The sequence below is a fragment of the Bicyclus anynana genome, chromosome 8 (genome assembly GCF_947172395.1).
Source record: "Bicyclus anynana chromosome 8, ilBicAnyn1.1, whole genome shotgun sequence".
Lineage (NCBI taxonomy): Eukaryota > Metazoa > Arthropoda > Insecta > Lepidoptera > Nymphalidae > Bicyclus > Bicyclus anynana.
In genome coordinates, this window is record NC_069090.1 from 1,309,491 (window position 1) to 1,316,338 (window position 6,848).

Here is a 6,848-nt window from a genome sequence, read left to right on the forward strand (position 1 = left end):
TTACTGTAACCTTAAATTACGAGTAACGTAAAGGTTAGCTTTGATATATCAATGACGGTTTGTTGAACAAGTAGATTTGAATATTAATTACTTTCGACCTCTTTGGAACAGTTGTCTATGTTGCTATATGATTTTTTTTTTTTGGTTTTTTACGCGCATAGTTATTCTACTTCAGGAGGTTCTTTGGCTTTCAAGGTAGTAGGTGACAGCACAAAAGAAGCATTTATATAAATTCTGTAAAGAATGCCTCCAATGTGCTTATTCAGATAATTGAGCTAAAACTCGATTTTCTCTGGTTTACTTCCTAATTCCGTGATAGCCCAGTGGATATGACCTCTGCCTTCGATTCGGAGGGCCTAGGGTCGAATCCTATCCGGGGTATGCACCTCCAACTTTTCAGTTGTGTGCGTTTTAAAAAATTAAATATCACGAGTCTCAATCGATGAAGGAAAACATCGTGAGGAAACCAGCATACGTACAAATATCTGCATGATATTTAATTTCTTAAAACTCACATAACTGAAAAGTTCGAGGCGTATGCCCCGGATAGGATTCGATCCTAAGCCCTTCGAATCGAAGGCAAAGGTCACATCCACTGGGCTATCACGGCACTAGGAAGTAAACCAGAGAAAATCGAGTTTTAACTCATTTATCTGAACAAGCACATTTGATGCACCTTTTAGAGAATTTATAAAAATGCTTATTTTGTGGAATGTGTAATTCTCTAATGTGTAAGTTCATAATAAGTAGCCATACATACGTTATTAAGTCTATATGTATCCCAAACAAGAGCCCTTGCTCCAATATCACCAGACACAGTTTTTGGTCAAGAAAAAACAAATTAAATTTTTATAAATGAGTGCGTATCAAATTGTCCAAGAATCAAATTTTTTACAAGGCGACCCAGGTAATACTATACTTATTGCCTAGTATTAAATGTCTTGCACTAGCAGAATCAGTACGGTTTTCCATCTATACAAATTCAAGTTGCAGCCAGAAATTGCAAAGCCTCTAACTTCGTAAACACTCCATGTCTTTGAGGTACCAAATACTAAGTATTACTACTTGCTATGAAAAATATGTATTAAAATTACGAAAATCCTATTCAAATCGGACCAGTATAAGAAAATCGCTAGCATACAAATATACAAAGGACATGGTCCATTTTAGATCCACTCCTGTATCATTAAAATTTAAAAAATACAGGGTATTTGTTAAAATAAGTGAATAAATGTAACTAAATAAAAAGAAATATATAAAATTAAAACCCAAGTTTTTGAATTATATCAAGATAGCCAATAAAGCAGCATTTGACAGCAAACGTCAAAACGACTATTGCGTTGAAAACGTCATCAATCCGCCATTGTTACTCACAATCAAAGGTTACACATATTATTGTTGCATTTCTTGGAAGAGAATGAATATTAGTTCGAATGGCCTTTTGTAGGGACTTCCAGACATCACGACACTGAGCCACCTGCATCCAGCGAACTCCTGCGACTCGCTTCGTCGTCGTCGTCGTGTGTCGTCAGTCCACCTGGTGGGGGGAGCGCAGTGTTGGCCGACCCCCCACCAGGTGGACTGATTACTTTTCTTACATCTCCTATAAAGCTTACGTTTGTACGCGTAAACTTCTTTCGTGAAGAGATCTGGCAGTTGTAATAGTAGATTTGTATAATCGAAAATAGTTAAAAAAAAAATATTTTCTTTTTTTTCCGCCATTTAATTTTGGACCATCTCCTTTGTTTTTGGATCGAATACAAATCCTCATGTTTTTGAGTGCTTATAAACTTTCTCTTGTTGCTAGACGAGACGCCGGTATAGGCATACTTTTTCACTGTGTAGAGCGTACGGCCGAAGGATTATGTGGGGCAAGGTCGGCGCAGTACTGTCGAATTCGATAGTGCATGCACGATGCGCAGATGCAGCGACTATTGTTGCTGCAGCGCTCACTATTTGTCCACTTAATAATAAATAGTAACGGCTTAAGAGCCGATAAGGCCGTTAAGGGAATGCACCTCCAACCTTTCTGTTACTGTGCATTTTAAGAAATTAAATACCACGTGTCTCAAACGGTGAAGGAAAACATCGAGAGGAAACCTGCATACCAGAGAATTATCTTCATTCTCTGCGTGTGTGAAGTCTGGTCGTGGTTGACTATTGGCTCGAGCTCAGCACTGAGACGAATATGGGTTGATAACGTAAGCGCCGGCGACGAAGGGAAAGGTTATAAGTAAAAAATATGCCTAATAAGTATGTTCTTTAAAAAGGATGTTGAATATTACAGTCAGTCAGTTAGACGTCGACAGTTTTATCTGCAACTTGTCCATATACTGGAAAGCCATAAAACAGAGGCATACAAGGACCTCGATAATAGCATATTACTTCGACAATCACACGCGCGGCGCCACTGCAAGCGGAACTATATTTAAAGTATGAAACTTATCAAAAACATAAAAAGAAAATATAGGCAAAGGGTCCTAAAAATGTTAAAGATTATGGTAAAATTAGATTTTAGCGAAATTAACACTCATGTTATTAAATTATGTATATGAGAATGAATCAATTCTAAAGTTAAAACCAAAGTTCAGAATAGTAGCTTGGCAGAAATCCGCCGATTTTTAACAAATCGACTTAGTGGTACGGACAAGCATACTTTAACCGCCACAGCTTTACACGCGTAGATCTCATTCCTGAGATAATATCAGGATTAAAATAGCTTAACTGTTATAAAAGACTATAATCTATAGCTATGCATAATTTCATTCAGATACCTAAGTTGATTCCTAGAACCATAAATGAGTAATATGCCTAAAATAATGTTAAAGTTCTTTGAAATCTTGCAATTTTCTAACCTCTTCATTTCGTACAAACCATTACAAAAAAGATGAGTGTAAACGCTCTTTTTTAAAATTATATTGTGACCAAGGGAGATAGGGATTGATTAAAAATCATATGTTATGTTTCCACAAGTGCATAAGCAGAGCGTTTTATCCCGAGCGCTTATGACTTCCCGCTGTTAGTGACACCGCAGGAAAACGTACGCAAAAGCACAATCAGACACAATCTAGTGTCTCACGTAGCGAGCAAATTGTTGTTAACATTAACTTGATACTTTGTTTATATTCACTCACCTAATTCCTGTTCTTATTAACAGGATGTTTATATGTGTTTCGTTGGTCTAGTTATCAGCTATGGTTCGTTTAGTAGTACTGCTGCTATGTGCCATGAGTGTGGGTTCGAGTCCTGGGCAGGCAATAAAATTTTATACAAATTAGTGGTACAGTTGATAAGTTAGTGGTATTACAACCCCATTGAAAGCATTATCATTAACGTCTAAGAGTTTTTTTTTATTCTCTAAGTGATGATGCAATCTAAGATGGAAGCGAGCTAATTTGTTAGGAGTAGGACGACAATCCACACCCCTTTCGATTTCTACACGACATCGCATCGGAATGCTAAGCAGTAGGATGGTAACTAGCCACGGCCGAAGCCACCAACCAGACCTGGACCAATTAAAAAAATCTCTATCGGCCCAGCCGGGGATCGAACCCAGGAGCTCCGTTTCGTAAATTCACCGCGCATACAACTGCAAAATTGCCTGCAATAGACCATAACAATATTGTCTTAAATATGTATTAAAGACATTAAAGTGATTTTTATAGGTAGACTACACATGAAATTCACTTTTCCACACATCCTGCGGGAACCATGTATTTTTCCGGGATAAAAAGTAGCATATGATGTTGCTCCATGACCTTCTCTAACTTCCAATGGAAAAAATAGTTCAGTTTCAGTTAAAATGGTACTCCGTACCGACTCTTAAATCTATGGTTAAGCTGTAAAAAAAACTTGTTTGTGGTAATCTTGTAAATAAATATAACTATATAATGAAAACAGTTATCTTGACATCACAGACAGACATTTCAATTTTGTTTATATGTATCGACTATCGATGATGTATTGATTAAAGGTCTATTGCTTGGTCCATAAAGCATTGGATAAGAACGTCCTTCCTTTTAATTGAAATACATTCGATCTGTACAATAACACAAACGCTGGAGGGTAGAAAGGCAAAGGCCGTGCTCTTGTGCGAAATTGCGAATACTTATCGTACTGAATGTCTCGTTGGTACAGTGGTTAACATGTGGCTTCGAATCACGAGGTCCTGGGTTGGGCTCACATATTATTGAGATCATTCTCTAAATATCTTTATAAAATTAGCTGTTAAAAGCTTACTTTGTTCAAATTTTTAGTCTACATATTCATGAAAATTTACAGTTTTCTACTAATAATAGTATCTGCGCTAAACCGCGGACGGACGGACAGATGGACATGACGAAATGGGTAACATATAAGGGTTCCTTGTGGACTACGGAATCCTAATAAAAAGAGACAGGTACATAATTATATATACAAATATATAATGTTGGAAATAGTAGTCTGGGGCGGATATGACGTCGCTCGATCTCATGTTGGTACATGCCGACGCTAGGTGGTGCAACTTCGTTCGTAAAGAGTGGGGATTTAGAGAGGGGTAGTGATCAGTTAGAGAGAACGACTTGCGATATATGCTCGTCGGTCGGTCGGCTTCAGTATGCTCGTGGCGTTCAAGCCGTCCACATCTCTTGTTGTGTAAATTTTTTATGGGTTACTTGAAATAGGCGGGGTGAGTGGCTTGAGTGGCAAAAGGCAGTGTTTGTTAACTGTCAAAGACGTGTTTAACCTTACACACATCGTTTACAAGTGCGTGACTCGTGACTCCACTCAAGCACATTCTCTACCATTCTAGGGTCTTATTTTGGTTACAGTTTGATTTGTTAATTAAGTTATCCTGACAAATGTTGTGAATCATACCCTCTGTTCGACATTGGTTTTCTTATTTTTGTAAACCACTTCTAAGTCTGCTAAAAATAACATATAGAGAAGTATATAATAATAAAATTAAAAGAAAATAAGATAAAAAAAAACTATTTTTAATTAAGGGAGTAATTTCTATGTTTATGTAAAATCCAGCAATACAATTATAATAGGTACTTTGATTGGATAAAGGCTGCGTCTCGGCAAATGTGCGTTGACCTTTATATGTTTCCCAGTAGACGTATACGTAATACGGTTTATCGGATTACGTGTTGAATGTTTACGAAAACCGACCACTGCTTGTTTTTCCCGTGAATGTGAAACGTACTTCTCTTGATGTAAAGGTGTAACCATGATCAATATTCGTTTGAGAAAAACCAAATAATCTTTATTAGAAATTAAAAAAAAACATAGCCTAAGACACTCAAAAATAATTGTCAGGGATCTGTAGAACATTTTCTACAACTGATTACTAACAAGTTAATTTTTCATGAGACAAGATGTTCTACGGGCCCCAAAAATTTGTAAAAAATAATTTACAATAATCTGGTGGTGCTTCCCGGGGAAAAAAACTGCAAAAAGTACGAAAGTAAAAAAGCAATACTTTGTGATAAAAGAGTTAGGGTAGAGTAAATAAAAACTAAAGAGATTTTTTGGGATTTGTCGCTCGTCTATTGGCTCCCTTATTATCCCTTATTGGATTTAGTCTTGAAAGTGTAATAAACAAATTCACATTTTCATTACACGCTTTATATTAGCTTCACTTGTAACTATGTATGTAAGAAAATCTTGAAATCTTAATTTGACCCACTTAGGTTTTTGATTAGGATGAAATTTTGCACACGCTCTGAGTTCTGAATACAATACTAGCTAAGAAGCGTCATTACAAATCCAATATGCCTCCCCAATCACTGTAACTATGTAGAAAAGACAAATCTTGGAATCTTAATTTAACCCACTTCCCGGTTTTCGGGTAAAAGAATTTTCAAAATGATTTTCAGATGATCTGGACTCTAGATTTTAAAGATTACCCTTACAGTACCACATACTTTACCTCTTTACAATATTAGTACCTAATACCTACCATATAATACGAGTAAGACATACAAAATTGACCAGTTAAACATAAGATTTTAAAGTATTTCATGCAGAGTAAGAACGGTCTTTAGTTAATTAAAAACTACCAATCAGGCCTTTATTAAGCCTCTTAATGGGAAAACTCGAACTGAATGAATGAGAAAACTTGAACTGAATAAAGGCCTGATTCAGTATGGAAATACCTTTATATCGGCATCGACTTCTGAAACTATTCGTAACATTTCGTTATGTTTAGTATGTATTCGGTTGGCTCACCCAAGAGCAGTTCGATTTTTAATTAAAAATCAATATTTGTATTTCCTTAATCAATTAATTAAAGTCTTTAATAATTTTCTCAAATTCCAAAAAGCCAAAATAATACGGCGCTTAATTTACTAGTAAATAAAATATCAATTTTGTAAAAAAAATCAAACAATATTAATTTAGTACTTTATTGAGTTGTTAATTAAAAATTTCAAGGAGTTATTAGAATTAGGTCAATAATAAAATAATGTAAACAAACAAAATGCTCGTAAACCAAGTCTATAATTTATTAATTATTTTAATTGTAATAAATAACAGTGAACTAATCTCGAAACCCAAAGTCGAATGTGGATACAAAGTAAGTATAAAATCAATTATTAAAGATAGGTTACATTTTTTTTAAAGAATATTTTACATATATTTTATAATATGACCAATATTTCGATTTCCCTCCAACTAGTCGCGAAAGACTGCTAGGAGTGGATACGACAATAGACCAACGGGGCGGGGATCGAACCACCACCCCTCGGTGATGAATCCAACCTCTCTTACTGTTGAGCTATTGAGGCTATAGAACTTGTATGTAATAATGGAGATACATTATTACATACAAGTTCTATTTTTATGAAGCTGTCAGTATACCCACT